This window comes from Pinus tabuliformis, chromosome 6, assembly GCF_031772625.1.
Source record: "Pinus tabuliformis cultivar Carrire ecotype Pingquan chromosome 6, CPIR1, whole genome shotgun sequence".
Taxonomy (NCBI): Eukaryota; Viridiplantae; Streptophyta; class Pinopsida; order Pinales; family Pinaceae; genus Pinus; species Pinus tabuliformis.
This window is the reverse complement of record NC_142292.1, coordinates 837,167,270-837,188,597: the sequence shown is the minus strand read 5'-3', so window position 1 is coordinate 837,188,597 and position 21,328 is coordinate 837,167,270. Positions and strand designations below refer to the sequence as shown.

At 35.0% G+C, this 21,328-nt stretch overlaps 1 pseudogene; it reads left to right on the top strand.

Annotated features, from left to right (window-relative positions):
- The first annotated feature begins 12,605 nt into the window (after positions 1–12,605).
- LOC149261470 (GABA transporter 1 pseudogene) lies at positions 12,606–13,186 on the top strand (annotated as a pseudogene).
- The last annotated feature ends 8,142 nt before the right edge of the window (positions 13,187–21,328 follow it).

Below are 21,328 nucleotides of genomic sequence, written 5' to 3'. Positions count from 1 at the left end.
AAAATGTTGAATGCTTAAGAATTACACTGCATCTTTTTAATAGAAAATATTTAGTTAAAATAATAATAATAATAATTATTATTATTAATCATTTAACTTTACTATCTTAAAATATTTTCTTATTTTAAAAATCTAAAAATTTGTTTAAATAAAAAATTTTCAATTATAAAAGTTTTTAAAATTATTTTTATTTTAATTAATTAATTATTTATTTATTACAATGATTGAACCATTAATTTTATGTTTAAATTTTTAACGGTATTCCTAAAATTTAGGACCACCTTTTTAAACTATGAATTTTCAAATTTGTTTGGGTTGATTATTTTTTACTTGTGAAATTAAATAAAATACGTTTTTAGTTTAATGTTAATTAGTTATTATAAAATATAAAATATTAATTTTTATGTTATATTTCTTTTTATTTTTCCGAAAAGTTAAGACCATAAAAAATATTTTTAAATAAGAAATATATGTTTATCATTTTAAATTATCAAATTCTAAATTTGTTTCCTGTCATATCCCTCACATAAACGTAACTCACGTAAACGTAATTAACTCAACGTGAAATAAGTTACGAATTAGTTTGTAACTAATTCTTGATAACTAATTATGGGGAACATGTTGGCGAATTATGCGCGGAACCTATTCGTCCTCCACGCCGGTGATAACTGATTCTTGAAACGGGATCTAGTGCCGGTGATAGGAGTGGGAATGATTTGAGTATGATAATATCGTTAATGGCTGGCATCAGGGATCCGACAGTTATTGAATTTCGGTTCCCCGTGCACCTTCTTCAACAAAACTCGACCGATGAATCGAATTATGGAACCGGGTCCACTACCCGTTCTCCTCGCTTTTCAGTTGTCTCGGTATCTTTGTTGGGAGACGTGAGTATATAATCGTTTGTTCGATCTGTATCTTGGGGGGGAAAGCGTAAAACTGACTATCTGAAGGTCGTATTCGAACGAGGCGCAACGCACCTACCACTTCATAACAATACTTCCAATCACGCTGGAGGAGGTTGAAGCATGAAGGTGGTTGGTATGAGATCAATTGGGAGATCGGCAACCCTTCGGAAGTTTTGGGGTTTTTTATGCAGAATGGTTGATGGCACCTCAACGTCGGTGCTCAGGGTTGTCCAGGGGTTTCTCCAGTCCCGTGGGCTGCCAACGAGTAAGACAATCCGTCAAGGTATCGCCGTCCTTGAAGCCATGGTAACTTTTTCTCCTTTTTCCCATGTGGTACTATTTCATTCGAGAGATAGCGTTGGTTTTGCTAGAATGTATGCGGTAGCTTCTGCTGTGGGGCTAACTTCAGGTTCTAGGGTCTGGCTCATTCGCCATTCCATGTTTCCTTGGAAAAAACTGAATATTCATCGAGTCTTAGCAATTGAGGGTTTGATCGTTTTTATTGAGAGTTAGACGAACTTTTTCTCCCGTAGTAGCAGTAACTCAGATACTGTTAAGATTGTAGTTCTGGTAATGAATATCTCTGTTACTTCGTTGCTCTACATTGGCTCGGCTGCTTCTGAGCATCATTAGCTTGAATTATTCAGCTTGAATACGATCTTGTTAATTAGTCAGAACTTAAAGATATAAATTTTGTGGGGTTTCAGTAAGCAGTTTTGATTGCGATTTCTGGGTTTTTCTTTTACGCTTCCCATCCCCACAGGATCTGTACTATTCATTAATGTATGGCTTACGCGCCCGTCAGAGAGACCCTTGCATCGAGCAGGGTTGTTTCTCCGCCCATGTGGTGTTTAATATTAGATTATTTATCAAGCATTTGTACTGTTATGGGAGCACACTTCTGTGTCCCGTCGAACTAACCATTATTACACCCAAATAACTATGTGAAGGCTAGATTCACCTTTTTATGGTTTCTTGATGTTTATCCATAAATATAGGGTATCTTTAATAGTTTCTGGAAAGATAACTATGTGAAGGAATGTATGTGCAAAGGCACATAAACCATAGTTTATTTCCTAGTATATAAACTTAACCGTTGTGCTATATGTTTTAAAGAGAAACACGGACTTGTAAACTAATGGTTAGATCTCTTAGAGAGAGATATGCACCAGCGTGAATAAGCATGGTGACAAGAATTTACTTGAATAGATGTACTAGTTAGTTAGTATGTTGTGCTTGCTCATGTAGATGAGTAGATAATAAAAGATCATTTTTAGAGGTTGTTTAATGAATTATTGATATTGTAGCTAATCTTGTTGCCAAGATTGTGGTCAACAGCATTGACAGGAAAAGATGGTGGTTGGTGCCAAAGGAAAGTAATGTTTAACATTGGCAGGAAAAGGATTATTCGTCCATGCAGATGAGTTCAAGCTGCAGTATTGTCCATTGCTAGAACAATTATGCCACAAGGAATGTTGCATGTGGCGGTATGTAAATAAAAGATTACATGAAAATTGTATTAGCTTTTAGCTAGTTATGTGACAGCTTAATGATAATTCATTGTAAAGATTTTAATACAATGGTTAAGGGATGGAATCCCTTATAAGCCATTGAGTGAGGGGTGAAAACCCTCACGAGCGTTTAATAATAAGATTAAACGTTTGCTGGTTTTCACCCTACGGGGTTTCCAGGGTATATCCGTGTTCTATGGTGTGATTGATGTGATTGCCTTATGTGTCTGTTGATAATGATGGGTCCTTAATGATGATGGTTCTTTATTTGATGTGACAACCATAATGTCTTAGTACATGATTATCTAACATGGTTAAGGATATCAAGAAAGCAGTTGTCTATAACGCGACTTTTTGAAAGCTTTTCTGGTCAGTTTTTCCCGTCGAAATCCGGCAGGAATTTATTGGAATCGTATGTTTGATAGCTAGTTTCTGCACAATCAAAGTGTCCCAGGGGTTTTTCAGGGTGCTGAATCCAAATATCTAGTTAAAAAACCATTTTAACTGCAACAAATCAAGATTTAACCTCAATTTCTTCCACCGAATTCCGTCACCGGAATCTCCAAAAAGTCGCATTATAGACAACTCCATCAAGAAATGGATACATGGATTCATGAGACAGTTTGTGTTATTACAGTGATGGCAATTTACTTGATGCATTAATGAACACTATGTCTAATGGTTAATGATGATTGTGGAGTTATGAATGTTATAAGTTACTAGTGGGTAATTTGTATAAAAATTCTAACTTCCTACTTTTACATGCGAGGTTACCGGGGTATATTACATTTCCGTTCACTATTTTCTATTTATGAAATTAAAATAAAAAATAGTTTTAATAAATAGTTTTTATTTATCATAAATCATTAAATGATTAATTTTCAGATCTAATTTTTTTTATAGTTATCCTAAAGTTCAGTATCCGAAAAGTTAAAAATTTTACTTTTACCTTTTGAATCATTAAGTTTCGAGTTTTTTTAATTTTGAGATCCAAGAACGGGGAATTTTCAAGCTATAATAGGTTTAGTAAACCGTACCATATATTATACAGTCACCGAAGAACCCGATTCTCAAGGAGCTTGACCTCAGTTGTGAAGCTGTGTGTTAGACTCGACCGCTACTTGACAAGGAAGTGAAAAAATCTGCACATAGTCCCTCCCTAATCATGGGAATAAAAGGTCTATGCTAATCCCACTTGAATTGAATCGCATCTTGACTCGTACATCATAAATACTTCCGCTTTCACATGCTAATAATTGAGTGGTCGAATTGATCGGATTAGCTAAAATCATAGTTACCAAGTTCGAATTCGAATTCGGATTCGAATTCGATTCGATACGTTAAAAATTCGAATCAAAAATATTTAATTCGAAAAAAATTCGACAATACACATCTTAATTTTTTAATTTTTTTTAAAACAATATTTTTATTCATTCTTTTCTGAATTTATTTTAAATTAAAAATCACACAAAACTTCTATATCTTTCAAACCTTACCTTTAAAATATATTCCTAATTCAAACAGTTATTTATCTAAAATATTCATAATAATAAATACAAATACATTTAACAAATATATAATAACCTACCAAATTTATCACTCTTTTTTTAGTGTAACAAATTCTTTCTTTACCTATTTTCTAGACTCTTAAGTGGTAAATTGGTAAACTTTCACATTTTACTATGATTTCTAGATTTTCCCATTCCTGATTGAATTTTAAACTTGTAAATTTCCCATTTCAATATGCTTTTTAATGTTCTTTCCTTAGGCGTGGACGCCATACAAGTCCCAAGCTTCATAAATTAAATCGGATGCCACAGCCTTCGAAAAACAAGTAATGATGCAGAGTCTTTCTGATTTTAGCAAAGGTTTATATGAAGGTGGAGATTTACTTCTGGAAGATCTCACAACAATCCACTCATCATGTGGGCTTGTGATCCAATCAGACCTGTTAACAACATCTTCAAATTTACAAGCTGTGGCCAGTGCCATCACTCTGTCCCTGGGAGGTCTTGAGCATTGCCTAACTGACCTATTCACCTCCCCAGTGCATTCCCCTATTGGGCTTGGTACGCTGAGTGCATTCCCCTCTTGAGCTTGGTATGCTGAGTGACAGAATGGGAGAAAGCACTGCACTGGTCCACCTCTTTTCTGAATCTCTCCGAAAGCATCTCTCCAAAAGCCAGTGAGAGCCATGCAGTATCTCAGACAGCTCCTCCGTGCATCCATGATGTCAACCTGCTGATAGTTCTTATTGAATGAACAATCGTCCGTCTGGGTAAACTATGTAATCTTTATCAATTAAACCCGAGAAACGAATCGAATTTGGACGAATAATACGGTATTCGTACCGAATCCACGAATTATCGTATTTTTTTGCCCGATTCGGGCGAATTTGGTAACTATGGCTAAGATAATGCGCCGAGAGTGGGAAGTGATGAACAATTGATTATGGGTGGTTTCACATCAAACATTGACGATAGGAAACGATGCAGAGTCTGGCGGATTCATGATTCATATCTGGAAAAAGTGATATCGAGTCAAAGGATCATCTGGATGCAAGAGTTGTATTTGTCTAGGAATTCATACATCCTCATATCCATTGTGTTGGAGCGCCAAGAATCGGAAGGCAATTGCCACCTTTGTTTTAGAGACATGGCCAAAGACATTCTAAGTATGTTGTTTATTTCTCATCATAACCTTTTTCTAATTTGTTAGAATCCTCCAATGGAATTTACATCTATTAAATAGACAATGTGTTTCTTCTTTGGCATAGGACCCAGATGGGCCCGTTTCACAGTGGCGCCGATGCAATTCAGTTTGGGCACCAGAGCTTGTGACATGGGATGGAAGGTGTTGGCATACCTTTGACTTGAGGATCATGATTCCATAGGGGCAGACCTTAGAATGGTTCGCTCACGGGGATATTACTGGGGGTGTGCATCAAGGAGGATCCCTTGATCCCCAACGCCATTAGTCTCACTATAGCGGGTGACAAATGAGAGGATAGTGGTCTCCATCGTCGCACCTAGTTCTTTTCCCCTCGTAGTCACTGGATGTGTTAGCACTCCGTAAATTTCTCTAGGCTGAGGAGAGAAATTATAGAGGTAACCACAAACCACTTTTAGGCTAGAATCTAGCCCTTTTGACCTTGGAGAGGGCTCTCTCACTTAGATTAATTGATTGATCTCATAATAGGCTAGGTATAATGTTAGATAAAGGTATGTTTTCAAATGTCTTTTAATGAGAAAAAAGATAGATCCATTGGGCATGGAGTCATGTCAAATCTATTTTGTCTAGCGAGATGATGAAGAGAGGAAGGGTTTCTTCACAGGGGCAAGGTAGACAGCCTTGGTGGTGGAATTTAGGTTAAATCATTGTAGAGGGTGAGTGTATAAAGGTGAAAGTCAACACATAAAGCTTCAAAACCATAGATGAATTCTAAAATGTTGCTTTTAAGATGAAAACATTGATCGCTTGGCAAAAATTGAATCAGAGCACCATTAAGACAAATTCTAAAATAAACATCTGGTTTTTCCCAAGTAAGAAGACATACTTTTAAGAGATGTAAACTCATGAGAATACTTACAAGATCAAAGGATGACAAAACCACCAAGATTCTAACACAGGAATCCCTGCAAATCACCTTCTAACTTTCATTCATTCACTGGCAAAGTTTTCAGAAAAAATATAGTGCACAAAAAGTCTGTTCTTCTCTAATCTAACCAAAAACCCATTACCATGTTTTCCATCTCTATATACATCATGACGTTCGATATCCCACTCTAGGTGGTCAAAATCATTTACCAAAACAAACTTCTAACTAAATACATCAAAGTTTTAGTGCATATATTGAAAAATAATAGTTTTCCTCAAAACCAATCTAAGCCTAAAACATCACCAACTTGGAAAATTTGCAAATAAATATTAACTACACCTCCTAAGATAATAAGCCACCTATCGACATGATCCAAACTACTTCTAGAAGATAAAAATTCAAAATTTGAAATGAAATGGTGCAGACTGTCCAAACTTGCAACGCATTAGCTAGTTTCACAATAAATTGAAGTAGCCACCATGTTATGTATGGTTGAAGCCTTCCTCTATCAAAATGGAGCAAATGGGTACGCTTAAAATATCCCTGTGATGGTATTGGACCTCTTAGATAAGATTCAAAGTGCTTGGAAGCATCAATGTGAACATATGGCGACTTTTTCCTGATATAGAGTGTGGGAAGCATCAATGTGAATGTTGTAACCTTCATATAACTCCCCTTATGACAATAAAAACTTCATTATCCCACCAGTACCAAAGATTATATAAAAAGTGTAGCAAATCCTTACTGCGTTTTACAAACTTCACCAAAACTAACTTATTTCTAAGCAAAAAGACAAAAATATAAGGTTGAGTGGTACCCTTCTGATCAATATTTACCTTTGTACTAGCCTCTGCTAGTATGTCCAACTTGCCTCTCTTTCTCTTTCTTCTTGATTGCTTGGCCTTAGTGAGCTTCTGCTTTACCAATTTGAGTTTTCTTTTTAACACCAAATTCTGCACATACAAACTTTTCACTTGCCTATGAAGAGGAAAGGTCCACTTCAACTTGTATTTAGCTTTATCAAGGATAGGTTAAACAAATTATAACTGCCTAAAAAAATATAACTTGTCCCTGTGATCCTTTTCTGCAAGCTGATCTACTTGCTGTTGAACTCCTTCAAGTTGTTCCAGTAGTTTTCAAATTCTTTTTGCTCATCAAAAACCATCTTCTATTCAGGCTAAATAATCTCCTTTACTTGCATTTGTACCTTGGCAACAAACCTAGTTCTAGGTCTCCTTGACTGCTCAACTTCCTCCTTTAACTCTTCAACATCAATGACCAATTTACCTTTGCCTTTGTCAGCATGTGCTAATGTTTTCTTTGATGGCTCTCCTTCACTAGGCTGAATAGTTTCTTGTGATACTTTATGCCTAAGTTCCCTATTCTCTTGCTACAAATATGTTATTGTTAGATGAGCCTTGTCCAACTAATTTTGTAAGTATTTAATGCTCTGGTCCCTTTCATCGATTTTCGCTTCCTTTTGTGTACTTTTTGATTCCACAATTTGAATAGGTGTAGATGGAGGATTTACAAGAAATCTCTTGGTTGTAACTCTTGTTCTGGGTACCTTCTCCACTTTTTCTACTTTAGGTGAGAAATGAAGCTTCTTAGCACTTTTCTTATCAACTGGTTTGATTTTAGTCAAAGGTTTTTTATTGAGATTGTCGTTGTAGGTGAAGCTTCTTTAATCACAACTAATGGGTTGCCTTTCTTGGTCTTCTGGCTGTTTGAAGATTGTGATACCCATCTTGAAGAAACCAAAAAATCCTTCCATGACTACTCTTTCTTATCAAGCTCTTTTATCACTAGAAATTTAGTTAATGAAAAATGAAACAAATTGACTTCAATTTGGTTTCCTTTTGTTTGAACTCTATCACTCATCTTACATAGATTCCTATACAAATAATAAGGAAGATTCAAAGGTTTCTTGCTAGTAAAATGCATTAGGAGCTTAATGTGATAGTGATGCGCTTTACTGAACCTCTCTTCACATGTGAAGTAACTTTGAATCACTTCCAATAGTTTACTATAGTGGTCTTGTAGATAACTTCTTAGAATTACATAGCCATATCCTTTCTGATGTTTTGGTTTGATAAAGTCTTTGAAATCATCTAAATCAAAATCCATACCTTTGAACCATTCCTCTCCATTGAAAGGGATCTTAGTGGCCTCAACTATTGATTGACTTGTGACTGGAAAAGTTAGAGTTACCACCTTTGCTTGCAAACCATCAAAACTCCTAGAAAGCTCCTTTGTCAACTATAGATGATACCTTTGAATATTTTCACAAAACCTCCTACACCCTACTTATTCAAAAGACATTCTGATGGTTGGATCTGCATTGATGGTTGTGATATCTTATGGCTCAAAATGTACAATGGCACCTCCCCTATGCTCTTTTTCTTCTAGAGTTGACATGATTTTTCTATGAAGAAGGTTTGACCACCGACAAACGGGAATTGTAGCACTATGTGAATTTGCTGCGCCCATGCCCCCCTTTCCCAACGAATAAAATGAGCAAAACAGAATCTCCGATGTAAATGGTGTGAGATGAGCATTGTGGAATGGAGATAAAAGTTAAAATATACATAAGAAATGTCTTAGAGCAGAAATGAGAGCGCTGATCATGATAGGAAAAGGAAATCATGAATGCACAGAGCCTTTTGAAAACAAAATGCTTTGGGAAAAGGGAAGGATTGTCCTTTTGACCGTTATTTCCCGCTGAGATCATGAGTTTTCCTTGAAATGACATTCAAACTAACTCCAAAGAGCCTCCAAATCTGTGCCTAAATCATCTCATGATTGTGTTGATGTAGACATAGCCTCTAGACTTAGGTGACCCACATATAATGACTTAGGATGGTGACTAACTCACAATAACTAAGGATTTGTATAACATGATTTTTGTTCCCTTTCCAAGGTGACGAAAGACTTCCTATGGTTACCCTTTTAGTAAGGATAACACATGACTTTAGGACATTGGAATCTCAGAAAAATAAACACCTTTACATGAAACTTGATCTAAACCTAGGCCTTTTTAAACAATAATAATCAGGTCATCATGACTAATATTTACAAATTTGACCTTAGATATATATCAACACTAACATGAGAAACATTCCTAGACATAGGACCCTAACATGAGAAACATTGCTAGACATAGGACCCTAACATGATGTTTGAAGGGCAAGAGGTGTGACACCTTTGGAATTTCAAGGGAAGTTCTTCAAGGGCACAACCAACTTGACGCCCTTAGCATCATGAATAATCTTATTGGCGTGGAACCTTTGAAACTTTGAAATGAAGTTATTGAAGGGAATGATTGACTTGGAACCATTGGAATCAAGAAGAAACTACTGAACTGTAACTAATGTATGATAATCATACTAATTCACATAATGTGGTAAATGAGGTTTTAGAACCAAGTAGCTAATTCGAGAATAAACCTTAGGATAAAGTGAGAATAAGAAGAAATAAAAAAATTGGACCATTTGAGAACTCTACCATCCCCATGTTTGAAAAATCTTAAGGAGATAATGTACGTAAGTGTTTTAATCATAAATGAGGGGAAATTGTTAGAGTTAGTTAGAAAGATTAATCCTAAAATAGTTTAACGTCATTAAGAAAATATGGTATTGAATGAAAATAAAGAGTAATTAAATTAAAATAGAGAAATTTAAATTCATGAGAGGCCCTCCATGTGGCAATATAAGGATCCCCATCTAAAATTCAAATTGAGTAAACTAAGGTGTAGTTGAGGGACCAAATATGAGGCTTACTAGTTGACTTCAACATTAGTCAGCACACAACACATTTTTGAAGAGAACATTTGAAGCCAGCTTTGCAATATTTATAAAACCTATAGAGTCACATAATTGGGAAGCATTCAAGTATTTATTGTGAATTCATGTTTAACCATGATACAAGTTTTATGGTGGCCCAAAATTATTTTGTAAGAGTAAAAGTTTTATTGGTGGCCCAACATTATTTTGTAAGAGTAAAGAAAATGAGTAAATAAACTATTAACCTCATACTCATTGTTGTCGAGTGAGACACATTATTTTACCTTTTGTAGCCATGTTTAAAACCATGGACTTTGATAATTGCAAAATGCTAGTTTTAAGATAGGTAATAAACTATATTGATAATGGCAAGATGCTAGTTTTAAGATAGGTAGTAAATTATACTTTGTAACATCCTCCAACACTTCATAAAAAAAGTACTAGTTTTACTTACATTATTGCAATTTCTTGGTTTTTATCAATAGCAGTGAAACCTTTGTGCTAATAGGATTATAATTTGATGTTTAATGTTGGTTCTATGAACCCCACTATAGGTATTCATCATTGTTATATTTACGCCGTAAGGCATTCCCTCTGAGAAAAATTCTCCTGGGTGCCACTTTGCACCACTCTGCACTTTCAAATTTAATGTTAGACGATTGAACAATAGTCAACCGTTAGATTAATAGTTAATAATAATTTGAGGAAAAATGTTAGTGAATAATTAATAATAGTTAACTATTAACTACCTCTCTCTTGACACCCATATGAGCAAAAGAATGTTAGCATTTTAAGAGAAATTTTCTATGAAGTTTCTAATGTTCATTTTCAGTGATAAAAATAGATGCATGGAATTTGATTCTGTGATCTGAAATGGTCTTTATGAAGCTGGAGTCTGGCCATACAATGGCTATAGTCGCTTGACTTTCAATAGGCACGGAAGACGTCATTCCTTACCCGATATTTTGCAACATGCTAATTTTGTCCATCTCAGAATTGTGTTGCATGCCATGGTTTCCGGTATCCTCTTTGCTTAGGCAGCCCAAGATTTGTCTCTTCCTCATTTGTATTTTCTGCAAATCTTGATAGAAAGTTTTCAATTGCATTTTCTTGATAGAAGTTGTTAAAGATTTGCGTGCCTTCTTGATCTAAAGTATTGAATGTTGATATGATTGCAGTCATTTTGTTGATAAAGATTTTGAGGGCTTAGAAGTATTGCAGTCATTTTCGTTATAGAAATTATTGAGAGCTAAATAATTTCAATGGATTTTCTTGATGGGAATTATCAAGCGCTAAAAGAATTGCAACACATTTTACTTATCGAAAATATCTATTACTAAGAAGCGATGCACTAATTCTTAATAGAAACTATTCACTGTTTAAAGAATTGCAGTGTCTTTTATTGATTAAAATTATTGAGTGCTTAAGAATTGTGCGCTACATCTTCTTGATCGAAAATGTTGAATGCTTAAGAATTGCGCTGCATCTTTTCAATAGAAAATATTTAGTTAAAATAATAATAATAATTATTATTATTAATCGTTTAACTTTACTATCTTAAAATATTTTCTTATTTTAAAAATTTAAAAATTTATTTAAATAAAAAAATTTCAATTATAAAAATTTTTAAAATTATTTTTATTTTAATTATTTATTTGTTTATTACCATGATTGAACCATTAATTTTATGTTTAAATTTTTAACCTAAAATTTAGGACCACCTTTTTAAACTATGAATTTTCAAATTTGTTTGGGTTGATTATTTTTTACTTGTGAAATTAAATAAAATACGTTTTTTTATTGAATGTTAATTATTTATTTTAAAATATTAAATATTATTTTTTACGTTATACTTTTCTTTAATTAGACCATAAAAAATATTTTTAAATAAGAAATATATGTTTATCATTTTAAATTATCAAATTCTAAATTTGTTTCTATTCACTATTTTCTATTTATGAAATTAAAATAAAAAATATTTTTAATAAATAGTTTTTATTTATGATAAATCATTTATTTTTAATAAATAGTTTTAATTTATCATAAATCATTAAATGATTAATTTTCAGATCTAAATTTTTTTATAGTTATCCTAAAGTTTATTATCATTAAGTTTCGAGTTTTTTTAATTTTGAGATCCCAAGAACGGTGAATTTTCAAGCTACAATAGGTTTAATAAACCGTACCATATATTATACAGTCACCGAAGAACCCGATTCTCAAGGAGCTTGACCTCAGTTGTGAACCTGTGTGTTAGACTGGACCGCTACTTGACAAGGAAGTGAAAAAATCTGCACGGAGTCCCGCACTAATCATGGGAATAAAAGGTCTGTGCTAATCCCACTTGAATTGAATCGCATCTTGACTCGTACGTCATAAATACCTCCGCTTTCACATACTAATAATTGAGTGGTCGAATTGATCGGATTAGCTAAGATAATGCGCTGAGAGTGGGAAGTGATGAACAATTGATTATGGGTGGTTTCACATCAAACATTAACGATAGGAAACGATGCAGAGTCCGGCAGATTCACGATTCATATATGGAAAAAGTGATATCGAATCAAAGGATCATCTGGATGCCAGAGTTGTATTTGTCTAGGAATTCATACAACCTCATATCCATTGTGTTGGAGCGCCAAGAATCGGCAGGCAATCGCCACCTTTGTTTCAGAGACATGGCCAAAGACATTCTAAGTATGTTATTTATTGCTCATCATAACCTTTTTCTAATTTGTTAGAACCCTCCAATGGAATTTTCATCTATTAAATAGACGATGTGTTTCTTCTTTGGCATAGGACCCAGATGGGCTCGTTTCACAGTGGCGCCGATGCAATTCAGTTTGGGCGCCAGAGCTTGAAGGTTTTTCTATCGATCCTCCCTTGAAGATTTTAGATTTTAGTTTTGGTTGCCTTTTCTCGTTTCGCTGGAAGATATATGATAATATATAAAGTCCCATGCTTATGTGGTTGGCAATGTGATAGTGAAGGGAGGTCATGTTTCAGGTATATTCACAACCTACATTTGAAGTTTTGGAGGCGAAATCAGGAGATACGAGAATTGGAAGGTTTTCTCTACGTAATCTGTTACCAAGATTGTTGTTAGGCTCAGTATACGTAACCGTGGCTACTTTGATTGCAGCGATGCTAACATTTTGTGCGGACATAATTGCAGTAATTGGTGCATTTGGGTTCATGCCTCTGGACTTCGGTTTTTTTGTAGCCTTTTACAACCTAACGTTCAAGCCTTCACAGAGGAGTTTGATATTCTGGATCGACACCCTCATAGCTGTGGTTTTTTCAATTTTGGGAGTGTTGGGTTGCATTGCAACGATTCACCAAGTTTATGTTGATGCTCACAATTACAAACTATTAGTCTACTTATGAATTTGCATATTCATCAGTGGCAGTATGCTTTAATCCATCTTATCTAAATATTGTACGAGAATTTAAGTGGCTCTTCTTACCATAAAGCTTATATACTACCATCGAGCACTAGATGACAATATAGCTTATATACGATTATAGTGCTAGATGAGAGGATATGGAGTTTTCCACTGTATAGCTATTTCCATTTGTACTTAAGTAATATAATGGTATTTATTAACGAATTATTTCTAGAAGGATTTGTTATTTTTGAATTATGTAATTTTCTGGCCCTTTAACTAATTATTAACCAGTAATTATTGAGAGTACTTTGAAGGGTATTTCATGAAACCTTCACATTTTATTCATCTGAAACTAACCTTCTATCACTCCAAATAACATCTATCGTATTTTCATTATTAGAGTTTTAACACATTTGAATACATGGTCGTTTTAACACATGATTTAAAAGTATTATGGTTAGTTAGTACAAATTTTATAATGGATGTAAATATTTGATAATTTTATTTTTCAAAACACAAAAAATATATTATACTAGTCTAGATCCATCTTAACTCTGGATCTATCAAGGCAAAGAGGGATAAAATCTTGAGGTGCAAACCTCTTTTTTGAGGGATCAAATATTGAGGTGAAAACCTCTTTTTTGAGTGCAAAACATGCACCGAGAGGGATCAAATCTCTCGAAGTGCAAACCTTTTTTTGAGTGCAAAACTTGAGGAAAGGTTTGCAACGCGAGATATTTGATCCCTCTCGATGCTTGATAGAGAGGGATCAAATATCGAGGTGCAAACCTCTTTTTTGAGTGCAAAACATGCGCCTAGAGGGATCAAATCTCTCAAGGTGCAAACCTTTTTTTTAGTGCAAAACTTGAGGAAAGGTTTGCACCTTGAGATATTTGATCCCTCTCGACGCTTGATACATTTGAGATTAAGATGGATATAGGTTGGTTATAAATATATGTGTGTGTGTGTCTTCCTTATTCCTTTTCTATCTCACCCCAAACATACACTCTATCCATATCTATCTCTCTCTTCCCCTCCCTCTCTCCCTCACTTCTCCTTCTCTCTCTCTCCCCCCCTCTCTCTCTTCTCCTCTCCCTCTCTCTCTCTTGCCATTCTCTCCCTCTCTCTCTCTCTCCTCTCTCTCCCCTCCTGCTCTCCTCTCTCCCTCACCCTCTCTCTGTCTCTCCCTTGTCAATCCATCTCTCTCTCCACCTTTATCCCTCTATGTATTTCTTCTTCTCTCCCTCTATCTCCCCCTCCAACTCCATCTCTCCCTCCCTCTCTCTCTCTCCCCCCCCCTCTCTCTCTTTATCTCTCTTGAGCCCTCTCTCTCCCTTCCGTCCTCTCTATGTGATTCTTTCCCACCTCCCTACAACGCCCCCCACCCATCACTCTAACTATGTCACTATCTCCCTCCCTCTCTCCTTTCTCTCACCTCCATTTATGTGTCTCCTTCTCTCTCTCTCTCCCCCTTCCCTCCCTATCTCTCTCCTCTCCTCTCCTCTCTCTTCCCTCCTCTCCTCTCTCCCTCATTCTCTCACCATCTCTCCCTTGTCACTCCCTCTCCCTCTCCACTTCTATCTCTCTATGTCTTTGTTCTTTCCTCCCTCTCTCTCCCCCCATCCAGCTCCATCTCTTTCTCTTTCCTTCTCCCCTTCTCTCTCTCTCTTTCCATCTCACCTTTTCTCTCTCTCCCACCTCCCCCTCTCTCTCTCACCCATCACTCTCTCTCTCTTTCCCTCTCCCCTCCTCTCTCTCTCTTTGCATCTCCCCTTCTCTCTCTCTCTTCCTTCCTCTCCCTCCATCTCTCTCCCATATCCCTCTCTCTCTCTCTCCAACTTTGTCACTATCTCTCTCCCTCCCTCTCTTTCCCCCTTCTCTCTTTAAATCTTTAAATTTTAAATTTGATTCCATGATATTGTGTTTAAGAGAGTATCTAAATTTAAAAAAAACTCAATTGGTCGTAAAATATTAAACCTATATTTTGGATCAATCATGTCAAAGAAAATACAATAATGAAAACTTAAAACTATCATGCACTATCTTTCCTTTATTATTGTTAGTCAATTTTCTAGCTCTCATTGCTTGGATCCTTAGTTAAGATGGATCTATGTGAGTTCGCAATAATATTATTTATGTTATATAAATTTCACGTCTTTAGATATAATAGTATTCTCATTTTTAATTTTATTATAACTTTGATTTAATTTCTATGGGAATCTTTTTAGTAGTAGTGAGGATAGAGGGTTTAGATAAATCTCAAAAGTAATTATAACATTTTTCCTTTTAGATTTAATTAAAAAATGTTATAAAATTAAATTAAAATAACATATTTATAAAATATTTGATTGTGAAATAAGTTATGTTTTTTGGACATGTGGTATTGATAAGCCACAATATTGACCCATGGTATTGTAACAAAGTCTATTTACATTTTAATAATATCCACATTAATGTGGGGGTGAATATCCATGGTTAAGAATCATGTCATATTGTTATAAAATATTTTGATTGTGAAATAAGTTATGGTTTTTGGGCATGTGGTATTGATAAGCCATGGTATTGTAACAAAACCTATTCACAAGTTAATAACAAAATCAATGTATAACAAATTGACATTAACTATATTTTTTTAGTATTAATTGAGCCAACATTTAAATGTTTACAGGCATGGGGCTTTATATTAATTTCAATTTTTTATTTACTAGAAATTGAACCACATGTTGCAAAGGAAACGCAGATAGGAAACAATAGCATGGAAAAAAAAAGGTAAAATTTTTATGCAATTTTGTTTCTTTACTGAAGTTTATTTTTTATCAGATGTTATTTGAGTGAGATTCCAAGTAAATTTTTTATGCAATTTTTTTCTTTACTCGAGTTTATTTTTTATTAGATGTTATTTGAGGGAGATTCCAAATGAGACTAATATTCGAGAATATGTTGAAAATCAAGGTAATGCACAACAACTTAACTCCAAAGGATTTATGAAAATGTTCTTCATTAGTATTGAGGAATTGTTATAAGTAAAAGGTGTTGCACTAAAGAAACAATGTTTAAGGAACTTTGTTTGATACCTCAAAACGCTCCCAACAATCTTCGGCCCCAATTTGTCATACTATGCATGAAAGAAGCACAAGGTTTTCCTAGTACTTGCAAAGGGGTAAAATGAAGATGAAAGTCCCACCAAAAGATCATTTGAATGTCAAGAGACATAGTTAATGGGTAAATAAAGGAAAAATGAGGACTTAAATGCCTCATTGAGAATTTAGATGAATGTAATGATGAGGAGAAAACTAAAAATGGAAGTAGACAAGGGTATGGGCATAGATGGAAATCTCCTTATGAGTGGATGAATGGTAGTATGAAAATAAAGAAATCATCACAATATGGATGAAGTGAATGACTTGTGATATGTGATAATCCAACAAATATTGGACAATAGTGTGGGAATCTATGGGTTAAGGCTATGAACACACTGATAAGTGATGCATGAGGCTCAACCCTAGGATGTAGACTGAATAAACTCCTAATCATGTGGATGATTGAATGACATGCATGAGGCTCAACCCTAGGATGTAGACTTAATAAACTCCTAATCATATGGATGATTGAATGGCATGGGCACCAAAACATAGTAAGGGTCACCATGCTAGGGAACTAATGAAAGGAAGGTTGTATGTCTAGGTAGATGATAAATGCTAAAGATCGATGGGTTAATTTATCTACGTAAGCAAGGGTGGTCCTATAAGAAATTTGAAGGGGAAAGAAAGGGAAATACAACATTCTCAAGAGAGATATGTTATGCTAAACACCACTTAAAGAAATATATCTGAAGAGGACCACTTTCACTAGGGAGATAAGGGCATGTATGGATAATTCCTAAATGGAAGTAAGTCAATCAATATTGAAGTGTAAATGTTCTTAAGAAAAGAAAAATAATGCATATATATTTGAATTAATAATGTTACCTACTTGAATGACCCCATGAGTAAAGGCTCCCTGAAGAAGTTTCAAAGCAAAAAAATCTAAGAATGGGTTTCTTTAAAAAGACTAAATTCACTTTTGCATACTAAATTTGAAGAGGAGGAGGTAGTCCCAAATCTTTATATGTTCATCATAGACATATTAACTGTGAGAATTTTAGTTAGTAAGTCTAAAGGCATCTATATCAAAAACCTCTAGGTGTATGCTCAAAAGAATGTAACCAACCCCACCAATTAAAATATTAATAATAAAGAGAAATCTTATGTTACTAAGAATTTGGCTTTATCATGGACATGAAATTAGGTTTGATATGGACCACATCTTCCATTTGTATTTAGAGATATCACATGTGAATTTTCTAGAGGAGAGAAGATTGGGATAATTGAATGGACTAGTAGTGGCAAATTCATACTTCAAGTACTAATTCGTATTATAGAACCGGCAGGAGGGAGAATTTTCATTGATGGAGCTGACATCTCAAAGATTGGACTCCATGATTTAAGATACAAACTAAGAATTTGATCCAGGTGGATATTGGTGGCCACCTGCCAAGTCCACCTGGACCCCCACCATTGTCTTTCTCAGCATTTTCAGTTTCCTTAATTGTACCACAACTTACTATTTTTAGCAGTTTTTTCGGGTCCTGAACTTCCGGAGCTGTTTTGAGGCCCTAAACGACGTTTTTTGGGGAATCCGGGGGCAACATGGGTCCATGGAATGGACCCATGTTGCCCGTTCCAACAATGATAGTACTCGGATAGATCTTTCTAACGAGCTATTGTATGCGTCAAACGGAGATCATATGCCAAAGTTACGACCCCGGGAAGTTGATGTACCAATTTACCCCAAACGGGGCCCACAGTTTGGCGTTGCATCTCCTAGGGTTAGGTTTTGGAATGTTAAGGGTTTTCCATTGTTTCTCAACAATAAATAGGCCTTCGAGCCTCATTGTAACACAGTTCAGAGGCATGTAGCCATCACATCTCTTCTCAGAGATAAGCTACCATCGCCCTAGCTGGTTTATTTCCATTTCTGGTTGTAAGCATATTTCAGTATTTTCCATTAATGAAATGAAGTATTATTTCCGCTGCATCTTTGTGTATATGGTTGTCTCTGTAATTTGTTGTGTTCCTGTTTAAATCCGGATCAGAATTATCCCACATGACTCAATATTATTTGAAGGAACTATATAAAGCAATCTGGACCCACTTGAAGAACATTCCGACACTGAAATTTGGGAGGTAAGTCCTATTAAAATGAGTGAGTTTTGATTTCCATGGTATGTCAGAGGCTCTTACAAATATAACTTATCATTTTGCAGGATTGAAACATTTAACTTTTAGATGAGATCAAATCTAAATAAGCTTGCCACAAGAGGCTACCGGGGTTGGTGAAAGCAGGTCACTATTCTAGCTCTCACTAGATTCCATTCTTCTCTTTTTAAACAATGTCCTCTCCTATATCATGTGGTCCTCTATGCTACTCTTTCCTATGCTCTTGCCTTACCGCGTTCCCATTGCAACATAGGGTGCAATTGCTAGTTACTTCACTAGTAAAACAAGGTTGTATGTGCATGGGATTGGTATGCTTACGGTTTATATTGGAATATGTTGGAACCATACTCCGGGTAACTCTTATGTACATTTATAATGATTGATCGTTCGAATAACCTACCACATAAGGTCCCTTGGAACTTTCCAGACACTGATAATATAAGATTATTCTCACAGCTTTGTGTTCCTTTTTCCACGCTCGGCGAGGAATCTGCTTAGGGTAAAAATAACCCTTGTTCAGCAGCCACTTTTTCATTTTTCGTTATTCCTGTACGCCACCCTCGGGCATTATACTGACATTTTATTCTTTATGTTGGGTGCAAGTTAGGGTTCTTGTGTCGACCCTTCCAAGTATTTTAACTTATAAGTCTCGGGAATTCCTGGAGATTTTACTGTTGCAGATGCAAATTTTGATACAAGGTTCTCCATTTTCCAGGATCTATTGCCAAATACCTCGTCTGATTGGAGTTTTCTCTATGCTTTCGAAATTAAAATGTAGTTTTTGAGCCATGAGCTCCCGTAGGGTTTTGGTGAATCGAAAATTGACTTCAAGGTCACGGCTAGCTTGTAGTCTTATCAACTGAAACAATATTTTTAAAGAAGAAAACAATCGGTTGCATTTGCGAAGTTATGTTACGTCACATGAAAGTTTTGACTAGAAATTGTTTTTCACTGCTAGCAACTAAATTCTGTCACAATTGCTGACCATTTTGTTAGGGCAATATGTAGACTTTTTATTGGAGAAGAACGTACCTATTCCACATGGGTATTATATCGATTACAATTTTCTAGTTAATATTTCCACTGGTCGGTGGGTGTTTTTGTTAACCAGGGGTAGTAACCATAGTTACCAAGTTCGAATTCGAATTCGATTCCATACGTTAAAAATTCGAATAAAAAATATTTAATTCGAAAAAAATTCGACAATACACATCTTAATTTTTTATTTTTTTTAAACAATATTTTTATTCATTCTTTTCCGAATTTATTTTAAATTAAAAATCACACAAAACTTCTATATCTTTCAACCTTACTTTTAAAATATATTCCTAATTCAAACAGTTATTTATCTAAAATATTCATAATAATAAATACAAATACATTTAACAAATATATAATAACCTACCAAATTTATCACTCTTTTTTTAGTGTAACAAATTCTTTCTTTACCTATTTTCTAGACTCTTAAATGATAAATTGATAAAATTTCACATTTTACTATGATTTCTAGATTTTCCCATTCCTGATTGAATTTTAAACTTGTAAATTTCCCATTTCAATATGCTTTTTAATGTTCTTTCCTTATGCGTGGACGCCATACAAGTCCCAAGCTTCCTAAACTAAATTGGATGCCACAGCCTTCGAAAAACAAGTAATGATGCAGAGTCTTTCTGATATTAGCAAAGGTTTATATGAAGGTGGAGATTTACTTCTGGAAGATCTCACAACAATCCCCTCATCATGTGGGCTTGTGATCCAATCAGACCTGTTAACAACATCTTCAAATTTACAAGCTGTGGCTAGTGCCATCACTCTGTCCCTGGGAGGTCTTGAGCATTGCCTAACTGACCTATTGGGGTTGGTACGCTGAGTGCATTCCCCTATTGAGCTTGGTACGCTGAGTGACAGAATGGGAGAAAGCACTGCACTGGTCCACCTCTTTTCTGAATCTCTCTTAAAGCATCTCTCCAAAAGCATTTCTCCACGAAATCCCGGATCTGAGGTGAAAGCCGTGCAGTATCTCAGACAGCTGCTCCGTGCATCCATGATGTCAACCCTGATAGTTCTTATTGAATGAGCATCCATGATTTCAACCTTCTGATAGTTCTTATTGAATGAACAATCGTCCATCTGAGTAAACTATGTAATCTTTATCAATTAAACCCGAGAAACGAATCGAATTTGGACGAATAATACGGTATTCGTACCGAATCCACGAATTATCGTATTTTTTTGCCCGATTCAGACGAATTTGGTAACTATGGTAGTAAGTACTTATAATCATTTTTGTTTGAATTGCTTGATTGTTAAGAAATCTCTAACGACAGAAGTACATTCTTTTATTCGTTGTGATCATTATGTTCTATCTTTGTCATCACATGTTTATGTTTTTGAAGAACATACATTATATGGTGACTCATCGGGCACTGTACCTTTTGACTGTACTCCTGTATCCGGTTTTGCATGCCTTTTTGGCCAATGGTAAATTCAAAGCTCACTGTATATGTATTTTTGAGTTGTTGTTGCATGATGCATGCTCCTATCGCCCGTCTACTCTATTGCTTGTTTTTGTACTAAATTTTTTCCATTTCAGATTGATATACATATAGTTTAGTTTTATCAATGGTTCAATGACAATAATAATAATAATAATTCATCAATGAAAGTTGTTTAGTATTTTTGTATCTCTGAAATTTCTTTACAAAATTTCAACTCGGATTCTTTCCACAAATTTATTAGAGTTATTGCTAATGCTACACTGAATAGGGGGAACCTGATTTCTTTTAGGGGTTTGCCATTCTCCTGTAGTGCTGAGGTATAAATACTTCTCCTGTAGTGCTGAGGTATAAATAATATAAGTAATTATAAGAATCTAGACGGTC